The 22,553-nt window shown below is 37.5% G+C and overlaps 2 long non-coding RNA genes across 5 annotated transcripts in view; one reads left to right on the forward strand and one right to left on the reverse strand.

Moving 5' to 3' along the window:
• LOC146768587 (uncharacterized) overlaps nt 1-14,993 on the forward strand; it is a 131,312-nt gene extending 116,319 nt beyond the window's left edge. The window contains exon 4 of the long non-coding RNA XR_014957991.1: nt 2,628-14,993. This is a non-coding gene — a long non-coding RNA (uncharacterized LOC146768587). The remainder of the gene's footprint in view (nt 1-2,627) is intronic.
• Nucleotides 1-22,553, reverse strand: part of LOC146768589 (uncharacterized) — a 95,150-nt gene that overhangs the window by 31,855 nt on the left and 40,742 nt on the right. For 2 of the 4 annotated variants that reach the window (XR_014957987.1, XR_014957985.1), the window contains exons 2-5: nt 18,960-19,090; nt 11,950-12,452; nt 8,790-8,923; nt 99-8,143 (exon numbers count right to left, since the gene is read on the reverse strand). This is a non-coding gene — a long non-coding RNA (uncharacterized LOC146768589). The remainder of the gene's footprint in view (nt 1-98; nt 8,144-8,789; nt 8,924-11,949; nt 12,453-18,959; nt 19,091-22,553) is intronic. The other 2 variants (XR_014957984.1, XR_014957988.1) reach the window with 2 other exon arrangements.

Raw genomic sequence — 22,553 nt, forward strand, 5'->3', positions numbered from 1 at the left:
GGTCTTCAGAATTTGGGGGTGATGACAGAGCTCTGTGATTTTACCCCACAGACTTGTGGGGATGCATGACAGAGTCCTGCCAATGCACCAGCACTCACCTCCCTCTGCAAAAAGGGCTTTTCTCCCTCTGACTGAGCTCTGGGCGAGCTTGATGCTTCCTGAGCATGTGTTACCCTCCGTGTGTGCTCACACAAGATGCCAGGGGCCTCTGTGCCAGAACAAGTGTCTTGCTTGCTCTTCTGTCACCACAGCTTTGCCTTCACACTCCTGACTGAAATAGCTGTGCTGGCAGAATCCAGGGTGGATCTCTGCTTAGTTCCTGGAAACAAAGGAAAAGCACTTAAGGGAAAAGAATGTTTGAATAAATTTGAAAGGTGCTGAAGACTGAAATACAGGATAAAATTTAGATCTCTATTGTTGTTACATATCTTGACATCTGAATTCTTGCTATTCTACTCAGGTTCAAAATCCCCCACCTCATTGTGATCACTGAGTCCTTGTTGGCACAGGTTGAAATTTTAAAAGGACTGTAAGGGAGGATGTATTTCAGTGAGATTTGGGCAAATGATTCTCCTGTGTTACTATGATAATGCCAGTACAAAGAACAAGTTTTTATTATGTTTTAATTAACTCCTATTTTATTCTGATTGTTTTAAGTAGTTAGGGTTCAAACACCAGAAATCAGTCCATGATGTGGAGAAATTAATTGTTAATGTTGGATCCTTTTTTAGATTAACAACTGCATCACCAGACACACAAGCACACACAGGACATACTGCTCTTTTGAAAATCACAGTCCATCTGAGGTTAAGGAGAGATAGTATTAAATAAACAGAGAAGGCCACTTTGAACAATATGTCCCCAGACTGAAATACAACACTAACTTGGAAAAAAAATATCGCAGATGGCAAGGCTCTGGCTAAAGAAAATCTAGTTATAGCAGAGGAGGAAAACATATGTTCCAGATACATCCTATAAATAGACTAGGTACTCTTATGGGATATATCAACATTCAAAACAGCAGCAAAAGAAAAGGCCAGAATAAATATGCAGGTTTTGGGGATTTTTTTTGAGTCCCATCAGTCTCCTGCATGCATCTAGTGGCATTGCAAAAGAGTTTTTTTTTTAATTTCATCATATGTTTTAAAATATAGAGTTTGATTCAAAATAAAGCTAATTTGCATTGGCATAGAGACTTAACTCACTGGTGTATTATTACTGTGTAAGCAGGTGTACCAGAAACTGCAAATAAATGCTTGCTGATGGAATCCCAGCAGGGTTTCTGATGAGTTTTCATTTTGTTGAACCTCACCCAGGAAATTATTGTGTAAAAAGCTTTGCTCTTAGTTCCATGCCTGAAACATTATTTAGCTACACCTGGCCAAATTCATGGCAATTATAGTACCTGCCCATAGAGGACACAGGAAAAATCCTATCCCTTTTTAAATCAGTGCCTCAAAACCCATGTATGAGCAGTGAAAATATCCCCCTCAGATTCATACGCACGGTGAGACTTCTGATCCAAGTGCTGTTCACTCTGTAACCTACATAGAGAAAGATAAAATGAAAGTTTTAAGGTGGAATCTAGGATACTTACCAGTGGAATATTCTAAGTGAAAGGATTTTGGAGTGAAATATATCATTCAAAGCAAAAGCATCTCTTATTGTAATGGTTTTTGCAAGACATTTGATTATGTTTTTAGAGTTCATTTTCATTTTATTATTTGGGCTGAGAGAATATCTGATTATTTTGGTCTTTGAGGCTTATTTGATTCAATTCAGAATACCTAAGAAATGCTGCAATGGGCACTGCATGTCCCACATTCTACAGTCTCCCATGAAGGAATTATTTAGGTCAGTCTTTCATACCTACAGTAAAAAGGAGGAAAAAGTTTTCAGTGAAAGGCTGAAGAATACCTATTGATGCTTTGATATAGATCCTCAAGATTAACCACCAAAAGAACATACAAAATCCACTGCTATATAGATTTGCAAGTCACCTTCAAATATTACTAGGGTAATTATTTGAAAGCAACAAACAAGATTAAAATACACTTTCCTACACTAACAAGTGACCCTTTACCAAAGAGTGGGGCTTGAAATGAGTTTTCCTATTGATTACCATGAATGTTTATGAATTCTTCTAAGTGATAACTACAAAAATCTCCATCCAACGTGAAAAAATTGATAAAGTTCCTTAAGAAAGACTGCTATGAAAGGTTCTGTAAGGGAACTACACCAATATTTTTGAAGCATACTAACCTACTTTTTTTTAAAAAATCCCATTCTAAATAAAAAATCTATGTATTCAAGGAAATAAATTTTTTTTTCAGCTTAAAGCTAAATTTACCTTCCCACTTAATTTCAAAATGACATTTGATTGCACAAAATTACTTACCAGTGATGTGAACATCACTGGGCAGACTTCCTGCAGCATCAGTAAGGGACCAACCTAACCACTGCACCAGCATTAGGTGTCACCTGCCAGCAGCTGGGACAACTGGTGCCTTGGCATGATTTATAAGGGCACAATTCTGAACTCCAGCATATCAGATTAAACAAAAAAATATAAAATGTTCATCCCCTGAACAGTCTGTGCTTCACAACTTAGCTTTTATTACTTACAGCTTTCAATACCACGGCAAGATTTGCAGAACCACCTCAGCCTGCTGAGAAACCCTGATTTGGAAGGTCAAGCTACCTGAATCAGAGATCATCACAGATGTCAAGCTTCTGGATAACACTTCAAGATGCTTTTCAACTGTGGAAGTACTTATGTGTGGCCAGAGGAAGGGAGAGAGGATAGCACAGCCACTTCAATATCTACAGACAGACCCAACTCCTTTTAAAATCTGTACGGAATACTTTGAGGTTCCTATGTGTATAAAAAGTCACCATTTGCTTTGGAAATGTAAATCTCTCACACCGTTTAACTTCTTTTTCATGGTTTATCATTAACTTGTCTTTCATTTTAAACCAGAAGCAGTGTATGGATCAGAATAAATATGCAGGTTTTGAGGATTTTTGTTTTGCACAAGGTGTTTTTAGGAAGCCATTATGTGAGTACTACCTTTTCTAAGATGTGAACTGGAGTTTTTTACTTTGCAGTGCCACCACTCATTTGGGGAATAGTGCTGCAGGTGCCATCATACAGGTGCTTTGGAAGGGCCTCTCCTGGGAGTCAGCTGTGATTGCAGCCTCTCATCTCTCTGAAAAGTACCTGCTTCTGTTTCTCAGCTCCTGCTGACCTCAGCACTCAGCTAAACGTCCTGTTCCCTGCAGGGTCTAGAATCCTATTTTCCCCAGAAAAACAGGCTCCTGATACCTTCTGGCTGCTGACTTGGCTCTGCAGGAAGTTGTCTCCCAGCTCTGTGATCCCACTTGCCTGCATCAGAGCAGGGCAGGAACTGCTGCCTCTCCTGCAAGCATAATTTCTATTTACAGAGCTGTGGTTCACAAATAATGAGCACTCCAGATTCAGCAGAGCAAATTGTAGAAAAGCAGAAGTCCTGCTCCTTCTTCCCACTTGGCCTCAGGTCTCAAGAGAAGCCTGAACCTCAGCAAGAGCAAAAACCCACCAACTCACCAGAAGCCATGTGCAGACTGGGGAAACCTTCTCTAGAGAAAAATTTGATGGTTTGAGGGGGAGGGTTGTGTGTAGTTTTGCTTTTTTTAAGTAGACTTGGTTTTTAAAATTTAATTAGTAAGGTAATGAGAAAGCAAGCATGTGAAACACAGTTCATTTAAGAAGAAACATGTAAACAGAATTTTTATCAGGCCGTCCCAGAGGAGATGTGATTGTGACCTGGACAAAAATGCTTTATCTCCCTTACTGAGATCTGCACGATAGACTGACTGGCAGAGCTATTAATTGATTCTTTGTATTTCTGATCTCACTAGGGCCAGCAAGCATTCCTAATGGTTTCTAATTCCTCATCACGACATCCATTATGTTCACCTCTGAGATGTCTAAATGAATTCTGTGTATAATGGCAATGTTATGTAAAATGCAACATGACAGGAATACTTAGGATTGTTCAAAGCTGTGCTGTGGAAACCAACCTTATTTTTGCTAGCCTTCCAATATGGGATTTGCATGTTTTGGTTTTCTACAGGCACATTGAGAAACTCAACTATGTAAGGGTTTAGACATTGCAGGTGGGATAGTGTTATATCCCCTGTGACTCCACAGAAAACCAAACACAAACTAAAATAATCTATACAGGAAGAACAGGCATGCTGACAGAGATTGTTTGACATTAGAAAGGCACAGCTACAGCTGCCTACTCTTTGTTAAAATGTCTACAGTAAATCTGGGCTAATGCTCACACACGAAACAAAGAACTACCACAGGACACTCAAATAGGAGAAATATATTCTGAAAGGTGTCAATTAGAGTAATTTAACTACAGCAAAGGAAAAAGAAAACAGTTCTCTAAAATCCGAGCCTTTCAATTACAGGAAGCAGCTGTGAGAAAATCTAGCCTTCCTTTGAAGCAGAAAAACAGGACAATTGTATGATATAGGGAAGAAACTGTATTCCTCAAATGCATTATTTTTTTTATATTAAAGGATCAATAAAAGAATCAAATCTATTTTTCCTTAACTTGAACTCTCAAGAGAGCAGGGTTGGACTAGATAATCTTTAAAAGTCTTTTCCAGCCTAAGTCATGATTCTGTGAATCTGTGTTGTAGTTTCCAGCATGGCAAAACAACCTGTGTTCATGTAAATCTGCACAACTCATTGGTTCACGGGTGTTATTTTGCTCTGGTGCCAAACAGGAGCTCCTTCAAGGGGTTCACCCAGCCTGGGAAGGTAGGAGAAGAATCACCCACCAGGTGAGCAAATTGTAAAATCCAGAGAGCCTCTGCAGGTCATAGGAAAATTGGCAAGACACTGTTTCAGGACCTGTAGAACATGCAGCTCAAAAGGTGTGCCAAGCTATGCTGAAAATAAACAGTGTATTCTTCTCCACTGAGAGGAGGGAATCCAAGTTTCCCTTGGGCTCACCAAATGGCTGAGAACAACTGACTGGACTAAAACACAATGAGAAGAACAATAGCAATTCAAAATGAGTGTGATGCACCTTTCTCCAACATATCTGAGAAAGAGACCCTGAGCATTGCTGACACTCCATTCACAAATAGATTTACTACTAGAATATGAACATGGAGATGCATTCATTTTTTCTTTTGCAGTAACATGCATGACCTCACAAATATCTGCAAGCCCTATATTTTTATTTTTTATTCATACAAACTGCTAGTAAAAGACTCCTTATAATGAAGAATTGAGAAAGAGATGTTATATTAAACCTATGCTACTTGAAGAGCACCTAGATCATTGGTTCCTTCCTATCATCACAAAAACAATAGATCCTTTCCTAAAACATATCAAAGCACAAATATGATTTCCTAAAACATATCAAAGCATCTCAGGGCCAGAACTGGGAAAATATAAAGTAAGATCAGAAAGATTAAATGGGTTTTTATGCATTTTGTTTCTCATTATAAATTTAGAATTTGGATCTCACTCTAATCTTTCTCAGCAGAAGCTCTGAATCAAATCAAAGTGCAGACAGAATAGGTTGTGGAGTGAATACAATAAATGATCAGCAGCAAATTGTCAGGTTCTTCAGCTGCACCTTGGGCAGCACTCTTGGTGGAATTTTAAGAATAAAATACCCTTGCTACTAATAGTATTGTATAATTTCTTTGCATCCCCATTGGATTACTGGGATGTGGCCAAATATCCAAAGGATTTGAGGATCTGACATCTATGAAACTTCAAAATAATAAACCTGCCAGGAAAAGGAGTAGAAGCATTATCAAGGAACAGATGGACTGCTGCACAAACAGGAAAAAAAATCAACACACCCTCTGAAGGGGAAGTCCAGACTTACAGACTGTTGGATTTCTGAAGGAGTGAAAAGCATATGGGGAAAAAAGGTCTTGTTAATGCTATTCTTCATGGCTCCAAGAAAAGCTCTCACCATTGGCTCTAAAGGAAAACATGCAATCATGAAATAGGAGAAAAGCCTTTTCCATAGGTAAATAATTGTTCAAAAGAAAGGAAAAAGGTAAGAGTAAATGGGAAGTTTTCATAGCAAAGGGAAAGTCCAAAGGGTTCTATTCTTTTGCCTTCCAATATATTCATAAGTGATCTGGGAAAAGGCCATGACAAAATTTTTGATGATACCAAATTCTTAGGCTGGTCATACAGATTAAGATTGAGTGAACCAAATGAGGAAGTAGCTAATAATAATGTCAGTTGAAATTCAAAACAGGTAAATGCAAAGCCTTGCACCAAAATAACTCTAGCTTGAGATATGAAATGTTCAGTTCTAAGATGCCTATAACTATTTGGGAATGAGAACTTGGAGACACAGCAGTTCTTAACTGAATGCTTATCACTGTGTGAAAAAAATCCCCAAACAAATAGAAAAGAGAGCATAACTGTATAAATCTGTAATACAAACACTATTAGAAATTATGTCAAGTTCTGATCATCTGTAGCCTGGAAAGAATAACATTAAAGAGATAAAGATTCAGGCAGGAGCAAAAAGGGATGTGAAAGGAATTCAATCATGTAGGAGTGCTGAGTTTAAAAAATTAAAAATAATAGAAGATGCAATCAAAAAAATAATGGGTGGCATTAATAGAATTCTGAAGAAAGTATTATATTTTCCTACCTAAGAACTAGAAAAGTAGGTATTATGTGCAAAATGCAAAACAAAGAATCATCTCCCCGATAAGGTGTGGAACTTACTGAAACAGGATGATGTGAATTTTGAAAATTCAGATGCCTCCTACAGGTTACATTCTTGACAGAAGGAAATTCTCTCACCTTGTATGAATACAAATAGCCTCTGACACAGGTTGTCCTTCAGCCACAAACTTTCAGAGTTTGAGAAGAAATTCTGCACATAATGTAATTACTACACCCTTCAATTCACATATAACGGCCAGTGTCAAAGGTTACCTCATTGAACTGAAGTATTACACAGTAGACTGTTCTTATGTCCTTATCCTAAACATTTCTCAGGCAAATGTGGACAATGAATCCAAGAAAAAAATAGCAAATTAACCAGAGATGAAGTGAAACTTGTAAGATAAATAATATTTTAGTGCACAAGACATACTTCCCAACTCATTTGTATTGGATGTTTAATGACATTTGTTTACTTATTTTTTCAATAGTTCTTAGCTCTCTGAAGGAAGAAGTTGAGTCTGAAGGTGAAGATGCTAAGGATGGTCAGGTAAAGATCACAAAGAAAAGCAGTAAAGAAGATTTCCAGAACAAAGAACAGCTAGCTTATTCTGACTTTAAAAGACCATGTGAAATGTAAAAAGAATAGCAGAATGACACAAATACACAGCTGAGATTTATAAACAGAAAGGGTGAAGGAATTGTTAAAAACCTCTTTTTAATCATTCTTCAGAACTGTGAATCTGACACTACTTAGAAGAAAGGACAGCCTAAACCTCTTCTTGCTTTTACCCTTCTCTTAAAAGCTTAAAAAAGATGCCTACAAAATTATTTAGGTGAATTGTTGCAAGAGCTTTCAGAGAAATCAAATTAAAACTTTAAATTTTAATGTATCCACACTTCCAACATTTGAGAACAAGAAACAAGTAAATCTGGCTTAGCAAAACCAGGCTTTATTCTTCCTTCCAGCTACAATGTTCTTTTTGTCAAACACTTTTCAAAAATAGATTTCTGCAAGATTCTCTGCATAACCACATCACTGAAAATCCTGCTGGGCAGCTGTATAAGATAGTCACTTAAACCATTCTGCACAGGCACTGTGGCCTCTGTATATGTGGTATATTCTATAGTAAATTCTTATAAAAATAATTTTACAATCATTAGAGGTTTAATTGATGACAACAAAAACATTTAGTTTCTCTTATGTGAATAATTATTGCACATGTCATTGTAAAAAGTAAAATCCTGTATGTTTCATTAAAACTGAAAAGGCAGGATCAGAATAGACACATTGTAAGGAAATGTAAGGCTTTGAATACAACTTTTCGTTTTATTTTTCAAAATATAAAGTCCTTGAAGTAGGGAAAAAATAGGGAGAAACTTCTTAATTGTTACCTTGGCAAGCTCCCTCTACAGAATCCAAAAGAGATAAACCTACAAGGAAGGAAGAAAATGGAAGACAATTGTCATAGCAACCAGTTAAGGACATATTTAACACAGGAAACAATCTGAATAATCTCCTTTTTTAAGAACCATAGGACATACAGAACCAACCAATTAAGTAGCATGACATTTTTTTTTTAAATAGCATAAAAGATAACTAAATCTCGCTTTAAAATTTATAGTTTAGTTGCAGAGCTTTTGATTTATTCACTGCATATACAGCCTATAGGGCCATAAACAAAAATAAAAATAGCCAGGTTTTCTGTTTGTTCAAATTCCCTAGATCATAATTAAGCCCAAATATTTTTGCCAGGCTACAGAGAAAAGGTGATAATACTTTTTAAAATCAGAAGTAGATAATTTTGCACTGAAAATAAAGGTATGAGAAGATTAAACTAGTACAGGTGCAGAGACTAAACATATAACCCCAATTATCCTTTCCCATTTTGTTGCATGCCAACTACTATGCAACAAAAGTCGTGGTAGCTGGGAGTAATACCTTCAATTCATAAAGCCACACTTCTGCTTTAGTCTTGACACCAGCCATCCCCTTAGTTTCAGACTCAGTTTTACCACATGCATCAATCAAGCTCTGCTAGGTTTCGTGGTTTGAGAGAAAACCCAGACCTTTATTTACCTTCCCTTTGGGTATAGTGGTGCTGCAGGTAGCACTTTATGGGCTGTGCTTCTGAAGGAGGGACTTTCAGCCACTACACATTGGAAGACTCGTTAGCAGGTCTGGCTGGAGAACACTGCTGCTCATTAGTGAAGCTTTATTGCAAACAGAAGAGAAGGAGACAGCAAACATATAATAAAATTTTCCATCCTCCTTAAAGAAAGCAAAAGTATTTAGTAGAGAAGAAGCCTGATCTTCTAAGAGAAAGCTAAAAGTCTTGCAAAAAGGAAACACTTTCTGCTAGTAAATAGTTTGATATTTTTCCTAAGTTTTCAGCACAGGAGAATTTTCTCTAATAATAGATTGTTTGCTATTCTTCAAGTTTTCAAAAACAAGCTGCATTTCCTACAAATCCTTTCCACTGTGTAGCTATTAATACTGAAAAAGTCAAGAAAAATACTGCATGAGCTAAATAAAAAGGGTGTTTGTTACATAATTGAAGGTTGCAATTACTTTCTAGTAAGTTAAATGCTTCTATTTCAGATCCTTCAGGAAAAAGGCCTATTATTGCAACTATTAAACCCTGCATATTTCTGAAGCTTAAATTTTTACCCTTAGGACTTCTTCAGCTGCAAGAAATCAAAAATGCATAAACTTATTCCAGTGGAAAGGATGGGTTATAAATTTGATCTCACTCGTTCATTTGCTTTAAAATGCTTTAACAGATCCTAAATTTTAAACCTCATTCTCATATTGAACCCCAGGGCAGAGCAGAGTGTTTACTGAAGCAGCAGTTTCAGTGGATGTAACGCATCTTCCCTTGACTGTACAAACCTTGGATTTCCTCTTTCTCTTTCCCCACTCCTTCTATATTTGTATTAATCTTCCACATCTTTGTTCTTGACTGGTCATGGAAGGGAAATCAGCCATATTTTTGGAATTACCTAAGGCTCAGTTTTGAACTTAAACTTACAACTAACACAAAAAAGTGCCAGCAAACTACTAGAGAGAGCAGCAGGTGAAACGTGCATTATAAAATAGAAAAAGCTTTGCCTTCCACTCTTTCTTAATGTGCTGCATCATGCTTTTCTGCAAGTGGGCAAGGTGCTGGCCCTAAAAGCAACAGGACAGATGTGGGAGGCTGGGAGAATCCATGGAAAAGTGCATGAGTGCATGAGCTGGGAGTGGAATGGCCATCTCAGTGGCAAAGAGGGTCCTTAAGAAACCACTGTGAATTTCACCAAAAATCCTAGTAACCTCATTTCCCAAGAACACACAGAAAAAAGGGATCAGGCTCTGGGCCTAGAGTTTGTCCATCATGAAGTGCAAATATAAGGACTTATAAAGATTTATGGCTCACACTCTGAACTGTTGGGTGTCTAAGATTCCTTCTGGTATTTTATATTCCTGACCAGCATGGTTTTACTTAATATGTTTAGCTTTTCATCTTGGAATAACTAATTCATAAGTCAACTGCTCACTTATTGGATTTCAGTTTCATCATTTGTTGTTTCATTTCTTCTGAGGATTTTGTTAAAGCTCTTGATAAAAAGTTCATGGTATTTTCCTTTTGATACTTGACTGCATTTAATGAAGTTGCAACAAAGAATGTGTTGAAAGAACACGCATCCTCAGCTATTGTTGCTTTGTGTTTTCCTTACCTTTCATGTAGGATAAAATGCTATTATTTCTTTTCTGTATAAATACACGGAATTATGTTGTGCTTATACAAAATCAGGAGTAGCTGAAAATACTAAGGGGATAAAATGTTAAGCATTGAAGAATGGAATTAAATTGTGCAAGCGCCAAAATTGCAAACTGTTACTGGAAAAAACAAAAAGAAGGTTTATAAAAACAAAAGCAATAATATTTTTCTGCTTATTTTCTGTAGTGGGAACAGTGTATTATATATCAACACATACAGTTTAGATGAATCTCCAACCTGGAAACCCACAGGAAATGGAGCTTATTTTACAAAACTCTCAAAAGTTGGTGGTTTTCTTTTTCATTTGTTATTTTTTTAAACTACAATACAGTAATTATTTCCCTTATAGCCTCAAAATTATTGTAAACAAAAGCATCAACAGAAATCTGTAATCAGCTCCAGAAGAATCCACATGAATTTATCTCCTGGAACTCTAAACAGAGGTTAATGAATGAACAGTCCTTGAACCCACGTTGTATCTTGAGTGTATTTGCAAATGAGGGAGATCTGCAAAAGAACAGAAGGAACTAACTTCCACAAGGACTCAGAGAATTCCTCTGCCAAACCAACAATTCTCATGACCAAAAGTTACACAAAATCCAACTGTAATGAACGTGGCCACTTTAAAGTGGTCACTAAATAAACTTCTTCCTGTGGAGATTTTTGCGGAGCCTTCCATAATTTCAGCAAAAAACAGGCTATTTATTTGTGTATTATCACAGCAATGATCACTTGTAAGAAGAAATTGGGGACCTAAGACACTATTTAGTGGCAAAACAATTTTTTGACAGAGCATGACTAGCAAGATGACCCATGCTGAATTTTACCTTTGTAGCTAAGGACTAAGTTCCATGTATATGTCCTTTCCTTCAGTGCTGTTATCTCATATTTGTACTTTATTTTTAAATGGTTAGACATTTATGCTTTCAGAAATAACAAAGATTAAAAGAATATAAATAGCAAAATATACAAATAATAAAGAGTAAAAGAATCAATAAAATATGCATAATTCATCCCTCTGAGATTTCTATGTATTCTAGTAAGATCTTGTTCATATATTTTAACTGATAACATTATAATTCATTAATTTAAATCAACCTGTCCTAAGAGAGGTATAAAAGACATAACTCCAAATCCAATCTAACATAACTTAAAATATTCTTGTGTTTAAAAAAATACCGTAAGCAAGTCTCATTTCATAAGCATATTTTGAAGTTTTAGAACATAGAAGTGCACTGTCCCTTAGTTCTTTTCAGTACAAATGAAAGTGAAGTCACATTTTCTGAGTTAAATCAAAACCAAAAGAACAAAAGCTTTGGTTTCTTGGAAGCACTGGAGAGCTGAGACTAAGTCAGACAGCACAATTCATGGTTCATTATGTCTCCTCTGTGCCACTGTGACAGCTCAGTCATTTGTCTTTAAATCTGCAAGCAAGAAAAGAAGTAGTTTGTGAGTAATAAAATTTAAGAAGCTCACCTTCCTGTGTCTTCTTATTTTATTTCTGAATCTTCCCAATCTGTCAGTTTTTTTTCTTTTCAGTGGGGCATTCACACTTCCAGTGTAGAATCTGGTGTCTGATAAGACAGTTGAGCTGGTGTGACAGTCTTTATCAGAACATATGGGTTCAAAAATTTGTTTTGGAAAGATGCTCCAGAATTTAAGGTGAAGGAAGCAAACAGGTTTATATGGGAAAAAAAATCTGATTTTCAGTCTATATCTCTATGATGTTTTTTGAAGGTTTTTGTTTGTTTGTTGGCTGGTTTGTTTGGGGTTTTTTATCCATGATAGCTTGTGGAAGATTCTGGGTCTAATTTCCTAGGACTAAAAGTATGGTGTCATCTCCCAAAACAAAAAGCTATGATAAAGTTCTGCATAGATCAGCGAACAGGAAAAATCTGTGGGAAACAATGTCAAAGGCTTCACTAAGGTCCAGGTAGACAATATCCACAGCTTTTCCATCCTCCATTAAGAGGGTCACCCTGTTGTAGAAGGAAATCAGAGGAGAAAAGGTTTTACATAGTTATATTTTTAATATATTCATATTTACAGATATATGAACATTATAAAATGAAGTCACGTAAGCCTTGCTAACCTACAGTAAGACTATATATACATATACACATCTTTAAATCAGGAGCTCCAGGACAAAGGTCTGTTTATGGATTAAACCCATTTTTACTAGGCTGTCCTATTACTGGTACGGAATCTCCTGTCCCAGACTAATAAGCTAATCAATAGAAGCAGAAAAGTAAAGAATAAAATCTGTGTGTGTGAGAGTGTTTGAAAATCATTCTGTATTTAGGCATGCTGGGAGTCCTGGGCACTGATTTGATTCCACGACACAAGGCAGGCTGACAGCAGAGAACTCATTTATCCTTAACACTAAGCAGCAAGTAAATATTCAGCCTTGTTGTTTGAATGTTCTGTCTGGATACACTGCTCACATATTACATCTGATTATAATGCTTTGACCAAGCTCAGCTACAACTACCAACAAACCTTTGTGAGTGAAATTCCTCAGTCATTTTTCTCTTTATATCTTCCCCCAACACCCTTGGCATGGTCGTGGTGGGGTGTGCAACCCCCTGAGGGGGGATGAGGCTGGGGATGGGATCAGCTCCTCTCCCAGTCTCAATCCTGTGTGGTGACAGTGCTGCAGAGCAGTTTGTTCACACCCAGCTGGGGACACACCACGGTGCCACCGTGAGCAGGTCTGGTTTGCTGAAGATTTAACAACTTTTGTGGAAGGACCTGAACACAAGGTTTGAATGCAAGAGACCCCCTCAACCCTCTGGTGGCCTCTGACACTTTAATGTTGGCTCAACTCCAACTGGGACCCCCTAGCAACCCCAGCTGGGCCTGGGATCTGCTGCTCCAGCAGGACTGCAAGCTCCCACCTCCCTCCCTCCCTCCCAGCCTCCTCCCACAAACTGCTAATTAGTGGGAGTGTAGGATTGTATTAATTGCAGCAATTGTCATGTTTAGATTCATGGGTTAATTGGTAATATCTGGTGTAACGTTTTCCCCTCTGGATATTTTTGATCACAGTAATTAACCTCCCCTATCCCGGGGAACAGATGCTCATTGCTGCGTTCTCCAGCAGCCCCCAGTGAGGATGCTGGGGGTCCCTCTCCACAGGTGCCATGGTGGCTCTGTGCTGCAGGGTGAGGATATGCCCTGTGGCATGTCCCATCCATAGATTTAGCTGACATTTTCTCAGGAAGCTCAGGAAAGAAGCAGCCATGCTCTCTTGCCTTTGATCCAGCAGCTATAAAGTCACTGCCAGTGATGCACACTTTTAGGAAGAGGCTGGATTTTTATGGCAAACTGCTTTCTTATTATTTCTGTCTTGACAAATGGAAGTGGAGATGGGTCCAGGAGTGCCTTCTGCTTCCCCTCCTGCAGTATTGATGATAAATGATGATGAATGTCCCTCTCTGGCTGTAGCTGGGATTGGAAAGGAAAAAAATCATGTTTGAAAAGGTCAGCTCAGCTTTCCAGCATGGCCTGCTGTCTACCCTGTGATGTGATCTGTAAAGGCAGGTTTGCTCTTCCCACATTTCCAAACCTATTCTCTCTTCCCAATGTGGGGTACATCTCAGAACAGCCCATGCTCAGTGGCTGGAGAGCCAACTCTTCAGCTCTATCGGGGTGATCCTTCTACTAAAAAGGATTTGGATTTTACTAAATTTCCTCCCACTGGGCACAACCCAGGAACTGTAACTCTGTCAGGAGAATGGATAAACCAGGAATCTGTGGCTGAGAGCCCTGGGACTAAAACCATCCCTTGGCATTCCTTGTGTTTCTATCCTCAGCCTGGTGTTGAACAGGGACCACTACAGGGATTTGCTGCTCCTCAGTTCCAACAGAATGGGGGAACCTCTTCTGAAAGACCCAACTCAATCTAAGAAGAGCAGACCTTGCTCCACTTTCTAATTGCAGCTTTATCCTTTTCTGTTGTAAATCGGCAGTAAAGAGAAAAATCAGAGGAGCAGCTACAATGGTATTGGCCACATATGCATAAGTGGGGGCTCAAAATTCACAAAATTCTAGGAAATGCCATCAAAATAGCCCAAAATTCCATCAGAAGGGTTCCAAATTCCCACGAAAATAGCCAAAAAGTCCTCAAAATCCCATCAAAATAGCACAAAAATCAGCACAAATTCCACCAAATCCATGCAAATCCACACCAAAATGTCCTAAAATATCTCCAAATTCCCTAACATTTCTTCTAAACATAACAAAATTCCATCAAAATACCCTAAATTCCTACCAAAATACCCTCGCATAGACAAAAAATACCTCCAAAATATCTGAACATCTATGTGAACTCACATAAACTCTCACAATAGTATCCCAAGAATCCCATAAAATTCCTCAAAATTCCACTCAAAATCCCATCAAATTTCCACCACAATGCCCCTAAATCACCCCAAATGTACACAAAGTACTCGAAGAACCACACAAATACCCTCAAGTCTTACATAAATATCCCCAAATTCACATTAAAAAATCCCAAATTCATTCAAAAATCCTACAAAAGCCTGAATTCCATCAAAATCCACTCGAAATACCACCAAATCCACCAAATCAACAAAAGTAATGCAAAATTTACCTAGGTCTGAAAAAAATATCCCAAAATTAATTCAGAATAGGTGAAAATTCCCCAAAATTCTCCCCAAGTTCACATAAGATGCCCCCAAATTTATAAAAAAATCTACATGTAATAACTCTAAATCATGAAAATTTCAACCAACTCCCCAAGTGTCCCCCAATATCTCAAAACCCCATGAAAGCCACACAAATACTCTACAGACATTACAATTTGCCCCAGTCCCCTCAAATTCACCCCATTTCCCTCCTACTCCCCCAATTTGGGCTCTAAAAATCAAGATTTCAGCCTTTAAACCAGTTGTATCCAGTTTGAACCAGATGAACTATTCAAATTCAGATTGAACTGGTTGGAAATGGTTTGATCGATTTAATCTGGTTTGGTTGTGATTGGATTCAGTTTTAATAAGTTTGGAACTGGATGGATCAAGTTTGAACCTGTTGGATCAGGTTTGAACTGGTGGAATCTGGTTATATCCTGTCTGATCCAGTTCCATCCTGTTCAAACTGGTTTTATCTGGCCTGGATTGAACTGGTTGGAATCAGTTGGAACCAGAAATAAAAAATGAATGTGCCTGGAGCAAATAAAAAATGCTCCTAATAACACTGAGCTCTAAATGCATTTAAGTGATTGATTTTCTCTATGTGTTTACCATCTAATCACACAGGCTGCTCATTAAAAAATGCGTGTCCCAGGAGCCCAGGTCTCCATCTGAAATGCCAACAAACACACCTTGGTACAAATGCCGAGTGACAAATAAAAAAAGAAATTAGCCATCTAAATATCATTTAATGAGGCTTAAATGACATAAAAGAAACAAAATAGTAGGGAGAAGGTCAGGAAAAAAAGTCAGGTAAATCTCCATCTGGCTTTAGTACAGAAAAGAAAAATGACAGGTAAATAGATATTGAGCAAAGACGATGAGTCACTATCACTGAGTTGGAGGACAGAACTTGGTTGGACAGTGGGAAACATCTGAGCTCTTTATGTTCTTTGTAAATGAAACAGAAAAATGAAATACCATTATAAGATGGAAAAGCAGATATTAAAGAAACAGAACTATAATCAAACTCTCTAGGATTTGGTTTTAATTGGTTAGCATCAGCAAGCGTTGTCTTTTTTCTGGGTTTGACTGTTTCTGAGGATACCTTTTTCATTATTTTAATTTCTGGACAGTACAGCACCAAGTCTCGACTTCTAGAGAGAAAGTTCTGAGTCTCCAAAGTTGGCCAAGGAAAGAAAGGTTAAAACCACCCAGAAATTACAGTCACTAATAAGCATCAGCCATCAAACCTTGGTTTTACACATATTTTTAAAGAAAAAATACAAAATTTAATCCTGACTAGCTTAATTATAACACAATTGTCAAAGCTTATATGCACTAGAAAATAAAATGTGGAAGTAACAGAAATGGAGCAAGTAGTAAAGACTGACTAATTAATGCTAAGCACAATTATAAAGTGCAGTTATTTCAGGATGCAGTAGTAAACAGACCACCAAATACCTCCTGAGTCAGCAAGATATGATTCTGTGCTATTTTTAGATGAGTTTTTGGTAAGTAGCAAGGATAGAAAACGAAAGCTGATTGCAGAAAATAACCTCTTGAATGTGGTGATCATGAGTCAATTCAATTTAAACAGAGATTAATAAGATATGGTTTACTGTTTCGAAAAGACAGACTTTTGGATAGCATTGTAATCTGGGCTGCACTGATCACTGAATGTAGGAAGTTCAGACTCTTAGTCAAAAAGTGAAAGAAAAAATGTGGGATTCATGTCCTATGGACAAAGTAAAACTCCCAACACAAAGGGTCTTCTTATTTGCACTGATTTGAGTAGCTACATCAAATTCCATGAGTATAAAATATGTAATGTACCCATAAGAATTCTGTGTCTGCAGTGCTCCCTGTTAATTTGTGATCATTCATCTTAAAATGGCAAGATTTGCTCTCAGAAAGCCCAAGATTTCTGTACTCTATAAATAGACTGTTCTTTTCTTGATATTAAAAAGTCTGATCTTGGCAGATGAGTTGATGAGGCAGAGTGCCAGTCTTTGAAAAACACTTGGTATTCATCATTATCCAGATTATTGTGTCCTTGCATACTCACAAAGTAGTGGATGTCGAAAATATTCTCATGACTGACCACAAATATTTTTTCCACTTCAATATATGAGACAGAAACAAAATGTCTGGAAATCATCTTTAGGTTGCACAGATTTTCCCGGGTTCCAGCTGTTGCCATGAGACCTCTGGAATAACTGACCACATGCCAAAAATTCTCAAAACCCACTAATAGGCTAAAGAGGAATGGAAAACTTGCAGTAAACGAATACATTATTAGCAGATGGAACATCACAAATCAGTAACAGAAGAGGATGGTGAATTCTAAATGAACTCATTTATATTGTATCAGTTTGCTCTGGTCTGTCAGGAGGAATTCTGTCATCTACCTGCCTGCCCTGTGAGAGCCCAAATGTGTAAGAAATACCATTTGTACCTGGCTGATACAAATGTATACACAGTCAGAAAGTGACATTGCAGTAAAGACCTTGATTACTTGGGGTTTGTTTGTTTGTTTGTTTGTTGAATCAGAGACTCTAAAGGCAAAAACGTGAATTACTGGACAACCAGTAGGCTGAATTAAAGTAGAACAGAAAGTAAAGGAACTTACTTAGCCATTAGCAGAGAAGTGGGAAAAAAACACATTCATTTGAAACCAGACACAAATTTATGTTATAATTTTTCCATAAGTTCTTGAAGAAGCACTGTTTTGGGTCAGATTTTTGTTATTATCTAAGTAAGGTGTGGTCACATGGAAGTGGACAAACTATGTGCCAAAACCAGTATCCAAACCAAGGGAGTTTATCTGCACATAAAAAGAGGGAAATTTCAGTACAGTTTTGTATTTCTCCCAAATGGTCACAATGTTAAATTCTGTATAAAATTATAAAACCATTTCAAAGCCCAGGTACCAGTTCAGGATTGAACAGAATGACTGTCCTCTGAAAATTAAGACACAATTACTTTTTCTGTTATTACATTATGCTGACATAACATCAATAAGAGTAAATGTGAAGCTAAATATATTAATACAACTGATACATCTTACTGTTACATCAATAAGTGACTGTGTCCCAACTTTAATATTTCATATTGATAAAATATCAGTGACTAAACCATCACTGTAAGCATCACTTCTCTTTTAACTATAAACCTGTATTTGAACTGAAACATTCTCACAATTCACTGATTTCTCCCAGGATTATATATTAAAAAAAAAAAAAAAAAAGGAAAAGATAAATATATAGATGCTACAGACTTTAATGCCATCTATTTAATTCCATACTAAGGTTACATGCCAAGCAGCCTCGATTTTATTTTTTTACTGTAGTCATACTTACAGGTCTTGTTATACAGTTTACCATAATTTTAATAAATTATGCTAAAATATCATGTAACTTGCTTTCAGAATTGTCAACTTTGATATTAGCATTAATGGCACAATTCCCACAGATTTAATAGATAGCCCAAAGCTCGGTGGCCAATCTGTCATTTTTAACAGGCAGTATGTCAAACCTCTTGTGATATATCACTATATATGAAAACATTTTATCTCATAACCTACAAATAAAAAATAAGTAAATAGGTTACTGTCTTTTTTTTACTACTTTACTTCAGTTTTGAAACAGCAGTCTTGCGTCTTTCTGATCATCTTTTTATGATCATCTTTTCAAGATGAGTCACTGAACAAAGTCACTACATGATCATGTATTCTAAAATCCTTTCCCCCCATGTGTAGATAAGCACAAAACATATATCATACATGTCTTTTAGAAATAAATATGTAATGGTGTTCCAAAATTACAACGTTACCTGGTTTTCATCTCTTTGCATGGTTTAATTCTTGGATTAGCATGGGGATTAGATGTCAATTTTGCCATAAATGGCTATTCTTGTAATGCATTTAGGAGAATTACAGATGCAGGAGAGGAAGGCAGGCAGCTCTGAGAACATAAGGAAAGAAGGAGTGAGATTAAGCAGCTCCCAGAATGAAGTAAACTAGTTTGGGAACTAGTAAGGAGAGACAAGGTGATTTGTTTCCATGTGCTGGGGTGATATCTTCTCTCATTTACTACAAATCCATGGGAAGAAACTGCAAGCAGAACTTTGATTTCATTTGGCTGTCAATGAGAGGAACTGGTCTGAAAGATGTTTGAGTAACTGCTCACAGAAAGTAGCCTACAGGTCCCATTAATGGAAGATTATTAGTTCCTAATGAAAACCAGTTTTTTTCATTTTTTCAGTGTGATTTTACACAGGCAGAAAGAGCCCTAACAGCAACCTGTCCTTATTCATCAGCTCTCCTTGACAGGGGAGACAGAGGCCAGGAGGTCCTCAAGAATATGAAGTGAAGAGGAAAAATAAATGCTGTCCTAGATAGGTGAATGCAGTGCTACAAAGCTGGCCATGGCCTGTGAACCCAGCCCCTCTGCTGTAACCTCATCAGCACTCAGGGGCAGGGGGTGAATTCCACCTGGAAAAGCAGAATATGCCACAGAGGAGCTGTGCAGGGCTCCCCTGGGAACTCCTCTGCTGTCAGTGGCCAGTGGGAATCCTCCCATGGAAAGAGGAGGAAGGAATTCCTGCTCCTTGCTGAGCACAGGGGTGGTATCTGCTCACACAGGTGGAAGAAAGCCCCTCAGGCACTCTTTACATTCTCTTTTCCTTCTGACATTTTGTGTCAATAAAATGTCTACACAAAATGAGGGTCTTAAAAAAGAAGCTGAGGATTTAAAATGAAGCAGTTACTATTATAGTCACGTTCCTATGGCTTCTGTCCTCACCCACAGTAGCAGATCTTCAGAAAAAATAACAAACATTGTGATACCTTGCTTGTAAATTGTGTGATATAAAATTAAGTTCCTTGCCCTTCCTTGGCAAAAGGAAATACAAAAATCACAACTATAAATACTGCATCCATCATTTTAAAAATGTATAGCTTTTAAGACAGTATCACACATGGTGAAAACAGATCAGGAAAACAGATTGAGGCTTTTTAAACCATTGGTTTTATCCTGCCAGCTGCACTTATTCCCACTGTCATTTACTATCAGCATTTTAGTGTTCAAAAAAAGTGTAAAGGCTCAAACATATTCTTGAAAAATAGTATAAGCTGCATGCTAATGAAGTCACTCTTCCTGAGGGTCTGTCTCCTGCTATTTGTCAATAAAGACATTTAAGTTTCTACAGTAAATACCGTCTGCTCCTAAGAACATATTGCAAAGCAGCAATAAGAAACAGGAGAATAACAAGTATCAGGCATTGTTACTTTGTTAAGAGAAACACAAGTGACTCCCTCCATCAATCACCACCTCTGCCCCTCCCAATCTCCTGAAATTAGCATTTAAGTAATTGATGTACCATTCAAAAATTTGAATTCCAGAAAATGGCAACACAAATATTATATAGCAGACAGATCATTAAAACAGCAGAAATATTTGTGAATTGTAAATAATGAAACAGAGAATAGGACTTTGCCATCATTCTCAGCAGCACATAGAGCAATTTTAAGAAGCTGAAGCTGACATCTGACTGACTTCTTAGCAAATATTACCCCTGGCTGCACTGGAATATCTGAGACTGAAACACTAACTGACTGCTGCCAAGGCAGGACTGAGCCTTGGCTTTTATATTGCTACTTACTGTGTTTTGTTCTGGTTTTGTTTGTTGCTTGGTTGTTTTTCTTCAAAAATTAATAAATTGTGAAATTATTTGCATTTCTGCTTTACATTATCTCAACACATAGAACATCAGGAAAAAAAAAAGTATGTAAATACTTTCTAGTGGCCTAAATAAGATTTATGTACTCTTATCTCTCAGCATTGTTCTTCTGTGCAATGAAAGCCATGAGAAATATGTGAGGCTATGAAGGCAGGGATAGCCAAGAGGATATACAAGTAATTTAGTTTTTATCCCAAAAATAAACATCACCATTGCAGTGTGCATAGATAAGCACTGCTCCAGTTCCATTAGGGGGTTATGCTGTTCTCTATATGATATTTATCATTCATTCAATGACCTTCAACCATTTACTTTGCTGCACTACCTTGGTTCCTTCTTAGAATAAAGGCTAAGTTTTACAGAATTAGAAAATATTTGTTTTTTTCCTACAGTAGCTTAACATTTGCCCTGCAAATTAGGGCAGCACACTTTCACTGTGGTGCATTCACATAGATCACCCAGTGACCAAATTTTTTCTCAGGTAATCACAGGACTTAATACAATCTTTAAGGTACTCATTGCAAAGTTGTGTTACTCTGGGAATGAGACACACACCCCCAGGACATTTGAGTAGTACAAGACTGGAAACAGCAAGTATTCAACCTGGTTTAAATGAATATATGGACATATCTAGGTGCATTTTAAACCCTTGGGGCAGTGTTTTGCTCCTGAAGCTCTCTGGAACTAGCCCAGAAGGAGAATTTGGCTTGCAGGAAGGTCCCACCTCCCCTTGGGTAGCAGTAGGACATTTCTAAGTCGAGGACATCACCTGGCTGAAGGCAGGGGTGTGAATCACTCCTGCAGGAATGCTTAGTGCCAGCTCCATTCAGTGAGAAAAGATGAAGCCATATATGCTGGGATTTGAACAGAGAGATGTGGCATTACCCTCAGGAGAAGGTGTTTAACTGAGATTAAAAGGAAGAGGAAAGGAAAAAAAAGGGCACACCAAGCCACTTGGAACATATAAAGCACAGCCTTTGCAGTCCCACTAGGTAGGATAACACTTAGAAGGTCTGTTAGCCTCCATATGACAGATCAGCACAAGAGGTCAGGGACATATTTCAGCAAAGCAGTATATCTCAGCTTGGCAGAAGGAAGCATTTTAATCTTCTTTGGGCCATTCACTGGGCTAAATCAAATGATACAAGCAATCATTACAGAGTTTAGGGAACAGGGCTGCACTTTAAGTCCCTGGATTCCTGCAGCTGTTGCAAGAAGTAAATCAAAATTAGGGGGCATCCCCAGTGCTAGAGAGTTTCCTTGAGAAAGACTGAGGGATCACTTAGGATGTTGGAAGTCAAAGAGAGGAGTCAGTCTGATTCTGCAATAGTTGAACAGACCTGAAATGGGGCTGAAAATACAAAGAAGTATTTAGAGAGGTTGCTTGCACACTTTATTTTTAATGATAGCGGTAAAATGATGAAAGAGCTTTCTTTTCCATTTTATAAAAAAATTTAAAAATTCAATTTACAATCAATATAAGACTCAGAGAAGAGTTAAAAACAGACAGTGAGGATATGTAAAGTATTTTGTATTCCTCTAGTATTTCATTTAGGTTTTAAATAAAAAGAATTGCAACATTTGAAGTGAAATGACTGGTTTCAACACAGTCTAATTTTATGCAATTTAGATCATTGCATGGATGAAAATTCCATTTTCCCACCCTCTCCAAATTGTAGGTGAGGG

The sequence above is a fragment of the Lonchura striata genome, chromosome 1, assembly GCF_050655825.1.
Source record: "Lonchura striata isolate lonStrDom1 chromosome 1, ASM5065582v1, whole genome shotgun sequence".
NCBI classification, from domain to species: Eukaryota; Metazoa; Chordata; class Aves; order Passeriformes; family Estrildidae; genus Lonchura; species Lonchura striata.